Here is a 16,730-nt window from a genome sequence, read left to right as displayed (position 1 = left end):
TGAATTCTTTTATTAGCTCTCATTAACTTCTGCCTCTTAATTGTAGTTATTATTCCTCATTAGGAAAGTTTTGCTAAGCTCCATTTTTCCTGTAAGTATAGACAGTCTCTGTTTCCTTCTTCAGTTACACCCTCTGCTTTCTTCATCCATCACCTTTGTGCTTCATGACACTCCTCAGCTTTGCAAGAAGCTCTTGATTAAGAGCTATTGCCCTCACTTCCTGTTGCATCCTCCCTGAAACCTATGAGTTGTGCCATGAGGAATATCATTCCAATTTCCAAGGCCATGCCTGCCTTGTTATGTGTTTGTTGATATTGCCTATGCTCTATTTATTTTATTTTCCTTTGTACACTTGCAACATTACCTGAAATCTGAAAACACCCTGTCACTTATCTGATGTAGCCACATCTAGGGTGGGAGTGACAGGGCTGTACTGATCTAAACGCAGTGTTGACATAAACAGGTGGGAGGAATTTCAGCCAAAGAGTTGCAGGATTAAACCTTACTCTTCCAGAAATCTATCAGGGATTTTTAGTGTTCCATAGAAAGGAAATAAGATACTTCTTTCAAAAACCTTCCTCAGAAAACCAAATACTGTGGAAATCAGGGGGCAGGGTTTTTTTGTAAGACCATGTGAAAATGACATCACAGAATTCCCCACCACAAGGATGGTCACTGCCAAACACAACAGTGTCACAGAGGATAGCAAGGTTTGGAAGGAGCTAGAGGCTGCTGTGCTGTAAGTATTTATGGTTTTTGTCATAGTCCCATGGATTTTGACAGATACAATATAGTTAGATATATAAATTTCCCTCACTGCCTCTCTTCCTTTTCCTCGTGGTGAGTTTGATTTTGAAGTTCTTCTGTATTCATTTAAAAAAATCCAAAATTGTAAAATACACAGACCTCAAGCAGGAAGACTTAATAAGAAGCTCAGGGAATGGCTAAGTTCCTTGAAAATACCAAAGCTGGTAATTTTAAAACATGAATGGATAATATGTTTTCTGTTTTGTTTCCAAATTTCAGTACTAAGCAATCATATACTTATAAAGCCACTCCACTCAATCCAAATCCTCTTAAGAACAAAGAGAGCGATTTATTTTTATAGCTTGGAATTAATCTGCCCTTTATATACTAGGCATAAGGCCCATGGGCATTTCAAGGTTTCCAAGAAGTATTTACTTTTCTCTGCTGGAAATACTTTAATAATTCAATAATAAAGCCATGAAGGATGTATGAACAACTCAAGGAATATAAACTGCAGGTATTAGGCTGAATTCTGTCTTACATGCTGAAATCCAAAGAGCATTGAAAGTACACTGAGTTGAAGAAGTGAAGATAGTATGAAAGATAACTGGAAAACAAACTAATAAAAGTACTGTACTTGCCAGAGGAATCGAGAAAATTGTAACCTATGTGTATTCTGTATTTTGTAGTACTGTGGTATCCTGTGAGCTTGAAACACTAATTTCCATGTAATTACAGCTACAGTCAGTAAATGCTGTGGATATATAACTACTTTGAAAAGCTGATCCTAAATGGTCTTGTGAATCTAAAGTAAAGAACCCTAAACCCCTGAGTTCCAGGCTAGTCTCCTAACACAAGAAACACCCTTCTTTCCTTTCTTGATTCACACAACTGTAGTAGAGCATAAATTTTGTGAAGCTAATTACATTCCATGTTAGTATTGAACTATACTTCCTCTAACAGATATAACCTTAATATAATGACATGAGAATGCTTATTAAAGGCTAGTTTGGTAGCATAATCATAAATTAAATTTTCTGCTAGTCCCAGCCCTGTGTCGTGTCACTGAATTTACTGGGCTTGCACTTCAATCCAAGTAATGATCACAATGATCATCACTTAAGCTCCAACAGGAGTATTATGACTAACAAACTTAGTATTTGTAGGTAGTCTAAAAATACCTTTGGCAAACTGGTGTTGAACGTTATTTTTATTCAGTGTTTTAGAATTTGCTTCATCCTTGTTCGTTACACCAAGGTGAGCTCTGTGTTACCATTGTACCTTGGCAGGCAAGGAACACTGTCACTGTTTTTCAAGCACTGACTGTGTCAGCACAGCAATTACAGAACTATGCAGAGGGCTGTAATTTTGGGAGATGAACTTTCAGCAGTTGTCAGGTTTTTTTTCTTTGTCATGCACTCTACTTCTGGCCTTTGTTCTGGACAGCAGCACCCAAAGAACTGATCAAACATAGTTGAAAGCACTGCCCAAACCCTTCTGAGCAAGGATTTTCTAACTTGGCCTATGCTAAGCTGTGATGTTTATAGGATAATCTCACACAGGGGTGCACCAGGACAGTTGTTCCCACCAGAAGTGGAAACAAAAGGGAAGGTCTAGAAACATCTGTCCTGTCACTGCTTCCAAAATTCCCATGACAATGAAGAGTGGTCTAGGGGTGTAGCAATCTTTGCGTCAAAGACTCTCAAAGTCAGCCAACAACATCTTTTACTATTACACCTGAACAAGAATTGCATTCCTAAAATGTAGCAATAGTTGGGACAAAACATATCTTACCTTACTTTTATAACAAATACAATAAAATATTAATGTATGGTAACACATCATAATGGCTCTACATGAATCTTTGTTTAAACATGAAAACCTGGAGGCAATTTGAAAGCTCTGTAACTAAAATATTAATTCTGTCCAAAGACAGATGTTTAACTCACTTTTGGCTCGGTTCACATTTGGTTCAGATGATTTTTGCATCTCGTCTCAAAAGTGAGAGTACTTCCCAAGGGTAGCACATTGTTTTGCCAGAGTATATAGTACGTTGTTTTGCTCTCACACAAGGTAAACAGAAACAACCAAAAAAACTCAAACCAAATGAAAACAAAAAAAAGGGAAACATATGTGATTGGTAATTTCTGAAATTTTTTTCTGTCATTTTTTGGAATGAATTTTCTGAATTTCTAATTTTCTGAATATTTCTGTTGCATAACTTAATTGAGAATCAAATGAGTACAGGATGCTTTCATCTCATGAATGCTGAGTAGTCAGAATGATTTCTCTCAAGGGTTTTCATCTATCTCTAATGCTTGTTCTTGCCTGCCATTAAAACAGATGAAGGTTGAAGAAGAAAAGCTTAAGAGAAAGATGATAATAAGGATGCATATAATCCAAACCAGATCAAACAGGGACTTAGTTTTCAGATGTTGCTGAACCACATCAATCTGGCAGCTGAATTTGAGTAGACTATTAGAATAAGCAATGAAGTGCGCCAATAGGGATAATTAAATTTAAAAATTGTAAGATGCAGGATATATTACGTACTTGATCTCCCTTGGTGGGGTCTCTTTTGAAGGTTTATACTATACATATACATATACATATACATATACATATACATATACATATACATATACATATACATATACATATACCATATACCATATACCATATACCATATACCATATACCATATACCATATACCACATATACATTTTCTTCCAGGAAATTTCTGCCAAAATTTTCCATCATCAAAAGTTTAGGTATTCTTTCCAGAAAATTGTATCTGAATCTCAATGACAGTCAACATGACTTCACTTTCTGAGGCCAAACAACAGGTTTATGGCGTAGGAATCTTTTGTGAGTCTAGCTGAGTAACGTATCTAATGAAAGACTGAGAAAATATTTACTAGTACAGTTTTACATGCCAGTTGGCCTAAGAAGGTGAAATAGTACATAAAAGAGGCAGATTTGCAGGGATAAGTTGCACTACAACAAAATTACTTAGCCTTTTTTTCAGTGTCAGCTACCAGTGTGCTTGTACAAGACCTAAGGAACTATAAACTTCTCCCAGGTGTTTTTTCTCTTTGAGCTGAAGTATTTCCTAGTCAAAGCATGCAAAGATTTCATGTGTCATCAAGGACTATAGCTAAGTTGTCTTATCTGATTCACCTTCTCCCTTTGGCTGAAGACTCAGTAACAATCTTTCTTTTGTAAATCTTTCATTTGCACAATGTGTAACTGCCCCCTCCAGTCCTGAACTTTCCTTTGAAAATTATGGAGGGAACCTGCTCACACAAATCTATAATTCATAGCTGGAGTGTGTAATTTCTGTTTTATATGTTTGGAGGGCTGATTACAGAAGTACTCAATACTTTGCTGGGAAAAAGGAGTTTATCTTTCAAAGAAAATCAAAATGCATTTGATATCAGTGTAAATATCATTGTCTTGGAAATATGGAAGACTTTATCTATCCAAAAAAATACCCTGTTTTGAACTGTTATAATTTAGTTGTGAAACCTAAATAAATGAGCTTATTTCAACTAACTTGCCTTGAAATTTGGTAGCCTAGAAATTTGGCAGATAATACCCTTCTGTCTTTGACTTCAGAAAGGTATTTCAATGTGCCAGCAGGGTAATTTCTATAGTTATTTTATGCTATAGTCAACAGATATTATTCTGTACACTTTGGCATAATTAAAAAAAATTAATGAAAGAAAAGGAAAGAAATGGTTCTGAATAAGGACTAACTTGAAAAAACTCCAAATGAGCATTTGGAATGCTTGCAGCCATTTTAAGTAAGAAGAGGGTGAACTAACAGATGCATTCTCTCTAGTACAAAAGCATTTTAACACCATAAATTTTGTTATTCTTTTATGGTTAAGGTGTCCACTCAAAGAGATGGATATAGTCTATAGACTATATTATATTTACTGTTTTTCTGACTTTCAAATCTAAGTATAGAACTCTGATGGTCTTTAAAATATTTTCTATTTTCTTCATCTGATTGGAGAACAAACTATTATTTCTTCTTTTTCTTTTTATAGTTACCTTTTTCTCCCCTAAGAGCCTTAGTCATGGACAAAGACCCCATTTTGTCCTGTACACAGAAAAATAGAGAAAAGAGGACAGGACTATAGGGCATATTTATTGAGGAGACAGCTGTGACACAGTGCTCTGCCCACAGTGCCAGCAGTCATGTCCTACTGAAGAGTTCCTCAATAGTTCGTCACCCTATTCAAGTGTGACGGTGATTGTTCTTGACAGCACTTGAGGGTCTTGTCCCCATCTTACCCTTTGTGCCATCTCCATAGATTACCCCTAGCAACAATTTTTGTGCTATTTAAACAGCTTTCTATTACACCAAATGATGATACCTGCTTGTTGAAAATTGGCTGTTGCTATTTCTTGAGAATAGTAGTAATGAATATTCAATTTTGCCAGGGTGAGTGCCAGAGTCTGTCCATGGACGTTTGTTTCCCCCCTGCCAAGAGTCAGTTAACAGAGTACATTCAAACAAACTGTACAGTGTTTTGGTCACACATGTGTGCATCTGGCATAAATTGTGTGTAATTTTTCAGTTTGCTTTGAGGGCACCACTTTTGTTTCTTGCTTTGTGCCTGATGTTCTTATGGTGAAGTTGTTTTGAAGTGGATCAATACTGTGTTTTCTTGTGCATCAACCATTGAGGCATCCTGAGTGGGGAGACTTAAAGTAACATACCATTGTTTAGATAACCAAGCTGACTGGAAGAATTCTGCTTCAAGCAGGTTCAGGTAAGGGCACCTTTTTTGTGTAGTTATAGTTTTGCTTGCTAAACTCCACTGAAGCTATCAGGCTGTCTGGTTAGGTCAGTGAGAGGCTTCCCAGCTCCATCAACATGAAGGCAAGCCAGTTTGCCTGTACAACATATATTGCCTTAGGTCCTGAAGGGACATCCAGAGAAATGCGTTTCAAGCCTTTTAGGCTGCTTCTTGCGCTGCACTACTCATGGTCTTGGTCCCTTACATCCACCTCTTAAGGTATATTAAGGTATAATTAATCCTTATGTCCAGACCAGCAAATCTGATTTGTCTCTAGTAGCTGAATAGATGTGATGGAGTGTTCCATCATATAGCATCCAAAACTCTTAAATAGAGACATGTTACCAATAAGCAATGCTGTCCACAAGAAAACTGCTTTCTATCTCACTAGTAAACAGTGTATAAAATCAGCAGGCTTGGGAAAAAAATCACTTGTCTTCTGAAAAGTCAGGGCTAACATGGATTGTAATGCTAGCAGTAGCCAAATAACATTCTGCAGTATACTGGCTCTTCCTTTGGAACAAAAAGTAATCCTAAAATTGTGACATTTTTGGGAAAAACTTTTGGCTGAAGGTGGCTGCTGCAAAGAGTGAAATGTTGATGGGAAAAGGAGAATACACATCCTCATCATAGCATGTTCTGCTGAGAGTTTATGACTTCTGATCCTGATTATTAACAACTGCCCTGTGAGTCTTTTCAATATTTTAGTATGCAGACAATCACAGGCAGAAAAATCTCTAGCTATGGGTGGTGATTCCAAATGGTTCTAAATTTCTGTAAGTTTTGGTGTCATTGCACAGAACTGAAAACATGTGTTTTTCATGCTGATTGTTATTTATTTATTGGATTTTTGTTTGTTTGTTTGTTTCTTGGTTTTTTTCATAAATTGTATTTTTATAAAAGCCTCACTCAGTGATTTTTTACACCTTGTGGTGAAAGAATGTGCTGACTTGGGCAGGGGAAGAGTTAATTTTCTTCGCAGTGACTAGTATGGAGCCATGTTTTGGATTTGTGCCGGAAACAGTGTGTAGATGTTTTTGTTAATACTGACAGCCAAGGCCTTTTCCACTTTTCATACTCCTCGGCTGATGAGAATACTGGGAATGCCTGGGAAGCTGGGAGGAGACACAGCCAGGACAGCTGACCCCAGCTGCTATCATGCTCAGTATATAAACTGGGGGGAAGAAGCAGCAAGTGGGAGGACATTTGGAGTGGTGGTGTTTATCTTTCCAGGTAACCAATATGCACAACAGAGCCCTGCTTTCCTTAGGATGACTGAACATGGGAAATGCAAATAATTTCTTGTTTTGCTTTGTTTGCATGTGCAGCTTTTGCTTTACCTATTAAACTGTTTTTATCTCAATCCATGAGTTTTCTAGCTTTTTTATTAGAACCATGCTGATTCTCCTCCCAATCTTGCTGGTCAGGGAATGAGCAAGAGGCTTTGTGGTGCTCAGTTGCCAGCTGGGGTTAAACCACAAGCACAAAAGTGAGTTTTGAAGCATTCTGTGATTTTATCCTGTTTGCAATGTGTTTTGTTTCATCAATTACTTTCTCCACAATTCTGTGTTAAATTCATCATGCCAATCATCCTCTTCATATCTTGCTGTGGTTCAAGCTACTAGAAAGATTGTCTCTTTTCTCCTTACGGTATGACATAAAAGCTACATCCCACTTCATTATTAAAAATATCAGCTGTGTGAGGCAGATAGACTGTTCATGCTGCCAAGCAAATTAATTTGCCCCTCTAGAGTAGTGTAAAAGCAAACCTTGATGTCTTCTGAACCAAATACACCGTAACCTCCTTCAACACAGGCTTCCCACTCCTTTGCCAACAAAATAATTTTCGATCTACTAAAAAAGACCAGCTGTTAGTGACATGACTGGCTCTATCACACATTTTGCATTGTGCAGGCATAATTCAGGGAGGTACATTGCAATCAGAAACTGGAAGCTATTCCTCTAAACAAATCTATTGAATGCCAGTGATGATAATTATTAGTGATTACTCACCGACTGCAAATGTGTTCTAGATTTAGACATTCTAAAATAGGGACAGCATGGCAGTTCTTCACATGGATATGAAGGTTAAATTTTTTATTTTAACTTCTAACAATGACTCTTTGTTAGGAAAAAAGTAGTGTTCAGTAGCTGAAATCTGGACTGCCTAAGTTTTATAGTGTTTTATATTTACTTCAAAGGCATTTAGTATTTCAAGCTGAAAAAAAAAATTGAACTCAAGGTGGCAGAGGAGGAAGTGTTGCCCTAAAGCCTGTTAAAATAAAGAATGTCAGATGAAAAATAGTAGAAGAGATTTAGACTAGGTCAAAGGAAAAAGGGAAGTTGTTACAATTCATTTTTACCCTGGAAGCTATGCTGCATGACATTTTTGGAAGAAATCAGATCTTTTGTGAGACCAGATGGCACAGCTGGAACCTGAAATGGCAGTCCATGTGAAACATTTGAAAACTGTTTTTAATTCCTGTGGGTTTTGTTGCTGTTGTTGTTGCGTTCTTTTCATCTGGAACATGGAGCTCATCTTACTGTGTGATCAGAGCAGCACTATTGTCAATGAAAGGGAGAGAAGAGGAATGCATAAGAAGGAGGAATGCAGTTTTCAATCACTGTTAGGCTTCAAGGGAGGCTTAATTAGGCAAAGAATTCAAGGAGATCATTCTCTGTGCCCCTCTTTTCACTGATCATGCAGGTAAGCTTTGTAGATGTTACAGAAAATTTTGAACATTAAATAGTGTCTTGAAAAGTTGCTTCTTCGTTTTCTTACCAATGGTAATTTGGAGACTTATGTGATGTTTCAATTAATAAGATTTTCTACAACTAATACAATTTAATAACTATCTCTCATTGTTGTGCTAAAAAATATGCATTCTGGTAAATGGACAATTTCAACTGATTGAATTCTTTGAGAGTTACTGTATATAACTAGACACTGAGATACGCAGTATGAACAGGAGCATGGTTGCATTTGACTTGTGCCCTCAAAGAATGACTCTAATTTGGTCATCAAAACACTCCTCTCCCTGGTTGCATTTGTACTGCTGCTTCTGTGGTTCCCAGGATGTCTGCTGTCCACATTCCCTGCAGCAACATGCCCTCTGGACAGCAGCTGGCTGAGCCTGGCTCTCCATCATACAGGATTGCTTAACTGGTGGTGCTCTCCACATCCTCCTCTGAGCCATGGACCAACCCTGTCATGCAAGGGAAAGGAACAAATAAACCAACACTGTTTGGTCAACTGCTTCTCTGCACTTTCCTGTGTTTTCCATTATGGAAAAAAACAATTTTGTGCTGCAGAAACTTCACATGATGGCATCTTATTTTTGTAGCCAGTACAAGTAAATGAATTGCTGTCATCTCAGCTGTCCTATGTGTTTATGGTGTCCCCATATCAGAAACATTAACTTAAACCACACATTTTAAGTCAAGTTTAACTTAAACACAGGTTTAAGTACTACGGCTGCTCCCTAGGGGACGTTTGGTTATTATTAGCTAGTAAGGCTGCAGCTGTGGTTTGATTGACCCAAGGAAAAACTGTCAGTAGAACAAGAATCTCTGTGGTCTCTGTGGTCTCCTCACCTCCCACAGCTCCCAGTGAGAGGAATATGTAGTTATAGGCCAAGACTAATCTGGAGATAAGCCCATTGACCTTTGGAGGTTGTGCTATCTGTACACAGATCTATTATAGGTAGGTAGTGTATATATATATTCTAGGTAATTACATGGTCTTATGTGGTTATGCAAATACCTGTGACAGTACCAAACCTAATGACACCCTGCTTATGCAAGTTAGTCCTGTTATGCCATGTTATAGTGCTGTGGCAGGAAAGCCTGGGTAGCCAGCACAAAGTCATCCAGTCAGTATGTACCTGGACAGGCAGTAGAACTAGTTACTCAAGCTTCATACTAGTTCTCTGTCTTCTGTCTTGTCCATTCTATCCATCTGCCTTTTCATGTGACTGCATCCCAGTGCTTCTACCTTGTTTTCCAATATGAATTTCGTTGCACACTGGCTCAAGCAGGAATAAAATCTTGCAAATATCTGAGACATGACATTGCATTTCCTAATCCATCTTTATAAGAAAATTTCAAAACCTAAATCTGCCTTGTTTGCAGCCAGTAAAGAAAACATAATCAGACACACCATTCTTAAGCTTCAGCTTGCTGGATCTATAATTTACTTTAATTCAAAACTGTCTAATCAAGAAGATTTTATTTTAAGGACTACAAATATATGCCCTTCTGCTGAGTAATCATTGCTTCAATGGAGAATAAAAAGCCTGCAAATATATGCTTGGCTTCACAGCATGACCTAGTGTGGTTCACAGCCATCTGTGTTTACAGTAAGATATCGCCCACATGCATTAGTCTGTAAACAGTATCAAACCCCAAAGTTTTTATTTTTTTCTCCTTCACTCTTCATACATACTCTCCTCTTCAGTGTGTCTTCATATAGAAGACATAAGTGTCTGCAAAAACACCTTTTTTTTGACGTCTAGGCAATCTAACAGTTCTCTGATCTAGTACTTCAAAGATGCCTTTACAATATTAGTAAATAATGAAAGAATTGCTAGTTAATTGTTGTTAGTACTAGGGGACCATTTATTAGCTGCCCAAAACCCTACCTGGTCCTGTAGCAGTGGTTGCATATTCAGACAGCCAGTGGATATTCAAAACCCAGTCAAAATACCAGTGAGAAAACTTCATGAGTTTCCCAAATGTGTGAGGGGTGTTGGGGTGTTGGAACTCCATTTGAGTTTTGGAAACTCTCTATTTCTCCATATCAATTGACTTCAGACTGTCAGCAAACTGTCTTTCAAATCAGTGCTGGTGCCAGGAACAGCCACAAAATTTATTTTTTAACTCTGTTACATTTCTGCTAGCCTACATTTGTGAATATGATTATGCAAAAGGCCTAAAATACAAGATTTAACCCCACAGATATCATTGGCAAAGAATGGAATTCAGATCAAGTTAGGACTCAGTATTTTTTATAAGGTATTAAGAGCACAGCCACATTTCAGGTATCATACAGGAACACATTTGTGGAATATGTAAAGCACAGCTATTTTTAACATTTTATGACCTTCAGGACAAGGAAATACTCTTGGGCTTATTCCTGTTCATAAAAGACACATTGCCCACATCTAACAAAAGAAAATTGACTCAACTGGGAAGGAAGTTCCATAGTTGTTGAAAAGATGAAGAAATTCCAGCATATTCTTACATCACAGAATTAATGGCCAAGTACAGCTCCTGAAGCAGTCTTGGGCTCGTCCTGCATTACTATTCCCTGCAGAACCACTCCCAGTGAATTGCTGCTGCCATGGAAGAAGACAAGGCATTTGGTGAGAGGGAATCTGAATGCAAAACATCTCCATGACAAGTCTTTGTAAATGCATATTATGCATGATGGCACGGGGAGCAACTCACCAATTGCCGTCAGCCAACTTTTCCCTTTTTTTCATTAAGTCTTTTGTGACCTCCAGGCATTGATTGATCTGATTTGAAAGGTCAAGGTTTTGGACGGCACTGCAGAGTTGCCTGCTTACCACATGCTTCATTTTTTGCTTCCTTGAACTGATAAGAATAATATAACTGCCTTGCTTAAGCCTTAACTATTTCTTATCCCCCAAGTGCATTGAGAATAAAGCACTATGGATCTAATTAAATATGAGAACTACTTAGGAATTACCTTAAATACATGGTTAAATAAAGCAAATATGCCATCAATATTGGGCAGATACAAGAGCATGTGATAGATGACCCAGTCAGAATGGGCAAAGGCAGGTCCAGCCTTACCAGTCTGATCTCCTTTTATGACCAGCTGATCTGCCTGATGGATGAGGGGAAGGCTCTGGCTACCATGACTTCAGCAAGGCCTTTGGCACTGTCTCCCACAGCACTTTCCTGGAAAAGCTGGCAGCCCATGGCTTGGACAGGAGCACTCTGTGCTGGGTTCAGAACTGGCTGGGTGGCCGGGCCCAGAGAGTGGAGGGGAATGGTGCCACATCCAGCTGGTGGCTGCTCATTGATGGTGTCCCCCAGGGATCAGTGTTGGGCCCGGTCTTGTTTAATATGTTTACAGGTGATCTGGATGAGGGGATTGAGTCTGCCATTAACAAATTTGCAAATGACACCAAGCAGGGTTGGAGTATCCATCTGCTGTAGGGTGGGAAGGCTCTGCAGAGGGAGCTGGAGTGGCTGGAGAGATGGGCCAAGACCAGCGCCATGACATTCCACAGGGCCAAGTGCTGAGTTCTCCTATTTGGCCACAACAACCCCAAGGAGTGCCACAGGCAGGGGCAGAGTGACAGGAAAGTGGCCCAGCAGAAAAGGGCCTGAGGGTGCTGGTGACAGCAGCTGAACATGAGCCAGCAGTGCCCAGGGGGCCAAGAAGGCCAATGGCATCCTGGCCTGTACCAGCAAGTGTGGCCAGCAGGAGCAGGGCAGGGATTGACCCCCTGTACTCAGTGCTGGTGAGGCCACACCTCCAATCCTGTGTCCAGTTCTGGACCTCTCAATTCAAGAAGGACATTGAGGTGCTGGAACATGTCCAGAGAAAGTCAACAAGGCTAGTGAAGAGCACAAGTCCTGTGAGGAGTGACTGACAGAACTGGGGGTGTTTAGCCGGAGAGGAGGAGGCTCAGAGGTGACGATATCACTCTCTAACTGCCTGAAAGGAGGCTCTGTCCAGGTGGGGGTCAGTCTCTTCTCACAGGCAACCAGCAGTAGGACAAGAGGACACAGGCTTAACAGAAGAGGTTTTAAGCTGGACGTTAGGAAGAAATTCTTCATAGGAAGGGTGATTAGAGATTGGAATGGGCTGCCCAGAGAGTTAGTGGACTCACTGTCCCTGGAGGTCTTTAAGGAAAAACTGGATGTGGCACATGGGGCCATGGTCTAGCTGACATGAGAGTAGGTTTTCAGTGTCAGGTTGGACTCAATGATATCAGAGATCTTTTCCAATCTAATTGATTGTGAGATTCTGTGGGATTCTGTGATAGACCAACAAACAGGATAGAGAAAAGGACACATCAAACAAATGTAAGCAAATTACAGTAAAGAAATCTATGATGATTTACAATATTTTAGGTAATATCTTATGCAATGGAGAATGAGAAGTTGTTTATCCTACTGGCCTTCAGCAGCTGGTGAAGTAACTGCCAGCAGTTTCAACAAGTGTGTCTAGATAGGTAGTCCTATAATAACTAACTCACTTTGCATTCATATCTCACAGTACTTTGTTAGTGCACCCATATTCTGAGTATGCCTTGACATTTCATGTACTGGAGTTGAAAAGACCTGCCCTGGCTCAGTCATGTGATGCTGAATTATTTCTCAGAGTGAGGACCCTGGAGAAATATTGAACTGTAAAAATCCAAAAGTAAAATTAGGGCTTTTAAAAGTGGGAAATAAGATTAGATCAGTTCATGAAAAGCTTTGAAGTACTCTAAACTTTGCCTTCTAAGTGAAATAAAAAGAGAAAATATTTCTTCTTCTTCTTCTTCTTAATAATGATTATGTTCTTCAGTTAAAAATTAATTTTGAAAGCTTTTTCAGCTTATCAACGTAGAAACTAGAAACAGGCAAAATATTTTCTAGTCTATTCATGCCTTTCATTCTGCTGCGACACAGAAAACCAAATCTATTCTGTCCTAGCAGAATATCTTCTTGTTCAATAAAAGTAGTTTTGTGGTTTTGAATAAAAACAGTAAACACTATGAAAAGTCTGAGCTGTCTCTTTATCAGTATGAGCCTTAATTTTCTTACCAAAAAACTGTTCTCTGCATAATTGATAGGAATACAAATCACCTTGTCTCCCAAAGGATCTCATATCTTGCTACAAGAACATAATTTTCTTTTTTTTTTTTTTGTCAGAATACCTCTGTGCCCAGCTAGTTTATTGCTCAGATGAAATCTTCTCCTCTTATCTGCCTGTAAACCAAGCTTGGAACACTGAGAAAATATTCTCTTTAGAGCTTTTATATTACCTGACTACATGCTCTTCAATGTTTGGCATTTTGCTGATGCATGAACAGAAAATTTTCTTTAGGTTATATGTGGCCAGTAAATGAAATGCTCATTTGGGAAATGTCTACCCTCTCTTTGATGTTTTGACATCTCCTGGGCTTGTGCCATACAAGCTGAGGACATTAATCAAGTCAGAATTACTTGAGAAAATTTATCTTCATTGCGGACAGAAGCATCCATATGAATTCCGTCCATCCATGAGAATTTCTAATGGTTTCATGGCTTTTCAAATCAAAGTAAATGCATAATCATATTACACTGATTTCCCTGTCAGTTTCTATGTGTAGCCTGTAGTCAGCATATGCCTAAACCAAGTATTTTCACAAAGACCATAGGTACAGGAGGGGTTTCTACAAGATTCATTAGCTAATTTGTCTCAGAAGCCCAAAACTAGCTATAAAAAGGCTGTAAGTTCACCAGATGCTTGCTTTTTCTGCATAGTCCTCCACTAGTCCACTTATCCTCAAATCCGTTTGTGAAGTATATTTATTCACTTCTTTCAGAGTCTGCCAAATCAGTGGACAAGTAAGCTCCCACAAAATACTATGTTAACATTTTGCTACAGAATGCATACTTTCAGCCCTAATGGAGGAACAGTGGAAAACAGTTGCACACCAGAGTGGCATGGGAGCATATTAGTTTGGGCACAGCATCATCCTGACATGCCTACTGGGCTCTTGATTAGAGCCAGATCAGATACAACCAACATAAAATGTGGACAAGGCAGGCTTGGATTCATCTATAACTCTATCCATACTCTAAATCTATTAATAAATTCTAACTAATAAAGTAAATAAAAAGATTTAAAGAAATTTGTTACACAAGTCTTGCGTTTTCAGGACTTTTAAATAACAGGTGGTTTGAATGAGCTAATTAAATCGTGAATGCAGTTAAAATTCAAAGTAAACTTAAGAAGCAAAGTACTTGAAACCTACAGTACTTGTATTTAAGTTACTAATAGATACTGTTCACTCTAACAAATATCAGTAAGAGAATACACCAATTCACATTGTTCTTAATATGTGTCTCTTTCTCCATTGGCTAATGTAGAATTTTGAAGCCAGAACACTTATATTTAACACTCACAAGCTCTTACTAATATAGTAGCCAGATGCTGTTATGTACAGAACAAGGTTTTTGTTCTCAGATGAGACACCTTAGGCTTTTCTCAGCTAAATCTATGTATTTGTCTGCAAAATACTGAGGCAGTTCCTAGCCAAACAGCAGCAAAATCTCTTCACTGAAGACGGAGCAGACCTAGCATTACAGTAGGAGCTTCTGAACATGGCAGCCTACATGACAAGAGGAAGGAATCATGTCTGTTTTGTAGGTCTGTGTTTTTTAGAAAAGGCCTCTATAACATGAATAATCTGTCAATCAAGAAGAGTTAAAATACAAGTATTTAAATAAATAAATCAATAAATGTATTTTCCAACAGTGTGAAGGGAAGACCTTTGAATACAATTTAACAACATACTCTCTAAGTGAGGATTCTTTTCCTTTGTAGGAAGAAGAACCTTGATTTGTATATGTGGCATTTTATATTTTGTCTCAGTGATTTTATTTTGGTGGGGGGAAGGAAGGGGTTGCTTTCAGGCATTTCCATTCCCTGATGACTTGGACATGTAGCAACCATCTGTTCAGCTAGTTCAATCCTGAACATGTTGTCTTTAGAGCAATGAAAGAACAACAAAATGAATAGACAAAAGATGTGACATATTTTCTGGCAAGTATATATTTGAAAACTTTTGTTATTAAGGCAAAGAACATTTCTGTAAGGTGCAGTTACAGCTTTTTCCATTGCTTTTCAAATAGTACAGTATGTGATGAAAAAACACATTGGAAAGGACTCAGCTACATAAGTAATATAATTTCAAAGATGTCACTGTCTCCAGTTATTGCAGGATTTACAGGAAAAAACTGCTCCATTTCTTGAAGCTAATAAAAGTATCAAATGACAAAACACAGTTTAGATTGTTAATAGGACCAAAGGTTTCAAAGAGAAAAAAAAGCAAATTAAAAATTAACCTTGGTGCAGCAAAGCAGGCACATCCTTAAGGGTTTATTTAACAAGATATTCTGCAGGAAGAGGTGTATCACTTACAATATGGTATTCAAACATCAAGCATCATGTTAGTGTCAGGGGTAGTGATGGCACATTAATGTATTTTATTATCTAAACAAATACCATAATGTAGTGTGGCTTTTTATATCTTAAAAAAAAGGACAGCTGGATGAGAACAGTCAGAGGTCATTTCTGACCTCTATTAATCTATAATTGTGTGAAAATGCACTTTGACAAGAGGTTGAGAAAAACCCCATCAAAATACTTCCAATGAGATGAAATGTGATCATGAACAGAAAGAAGCTTAGAGATAAGAGTGGGAGAAATACAGAGAATATCTTGCTGAAATAGCACAAAACTGCAGGAGAGGAGAGGAGAGGAGAGGAGAGGAGAGGAGAGGAGAGGAGAGGAGAGGAGAGGAGAGGAGAGGAGAGGAGAGGAGAGGAGAGGAGAGGAGAGGAGAGGAGAGGAGAGGAGAGGAGAGGAGAGGAGAGGAGAGGAGAGGAGAGGAGAGGAGAGGAGAGGAGAGGAGAGGAGAGGAGAGGAGAGGAGAGGAGAGGAGAGGAGAGGAGAGGAGAGGAGAGGAGAGGAGAGGAGAGGAGAGGAGAGGAGAGGAGAGGAGAGGAGAGGAGAGGAGAGGAGAGGAGAGGAGAGGAGAGGAGAGGAGGACTGCAGTGAGATGAGAGGTCACACACCAAGATATCTTCCATCAGGTGCAGGAAAGGAAAGGGTTAATCATCTGGCCCGATGTAAGGAGTTATAGGGGAGGCCTCTTAATCCCTTACTAAAAAATGCTTTTTGTTGGATAAATGAGCAGAAGAGGAGAAAAACAGAAAAGAAAACATACAAAAGCTTGGAAAAGCAAAGAAAACTTATCATTTTTATTTTGGGTGGGGGGAAAGGGAATGTGTTGGAATGTGCTGGAATGGAATAGAATGAAATAGAATGGAATGTTAGAGAGTGGTAGTGGAGTGGAACAGGATAAGAATGTTGAGAAGAGAATGTTGACCAGTTAGGAGCCGTGTAGGTGATGGGATGCCTACCTGCGCTTTGAAATA

Source organism: Zonotrichia albicollis, chromosome Z, assembly GCF_047830755.1.
Source record: "Zonotrichia albicollis isolate bZonAlb1 chromosome Z, bZonAlb1.hap1, whole genome shotgun sequence".
NCBI classification, from domain to species: domain Eukaryota; kingdom Metazoa; phylum Chordata; class Aves; order Passeriformes; family Passerellidae; genus Zonotrichia; species Zonotrichia albicollis.
Note: the sequence above shows the minus strand (reverse complement) of the source record.